Source organism: Polistes canadensis, unplaced genomic scaffold, assembly GCF_001313835.1.
Source record: "Polistes canadensis isolate GaletaPanama2010 unplaced genomic scaffold, ASM131383v1 scaffold_33, whole genome shotgun sequence".
NCBI classification, from domain to species: Eukaryota; Metazoa; Arthropoda; class Insecta; order Hymenoptera; family Vespidae; genus Polistes; species Polistes canadensis.
In genome coordinates, this window is record NW_014569580.1 from 753,622 (window position 1) to 754,103 (window position 482).

Consider the following 482-nt stretch of genomic DNA (forward strand, 5'->3'; position numbering starts at 1 on the left):
AAAAAAAAAAAAAGAAGAAAGATAAAAAACACGATGGCGTGATAAAAGCCGGTGTACGGTTCGGTTCTGATGTAGCATGTGATATGTGTTTTCCAGGGTACAACAAAACCTGCATGCCTACTGTAAGACAGATGATAGTTGACTATCTTGCTGCTCGTCCCTTGCCAATCCGATGTGGCCCCTGCCTTACTGCTAAAAGTACTAATAATGCTACTAACAATCGCAGTAGTAATGGCGCCAATCGCGTTAGTAGCACGGCTAACAGCAACATCAGCAACAGCTACAACAACATCATCAACAAGAACAACAACAACAACAACAACAACAACAAGAACGTACACCTACGAGAGAAAAATTAGAATTCGCTAGAATATTATAATGTCGGAATATAGAAGATCATTTCAACGAGAAATCACAAAGAAAATAGGTCAGTGCAGGAGCTTGTATATTTTTTGTATTTTGTTTTAATCATTTTCTAGATC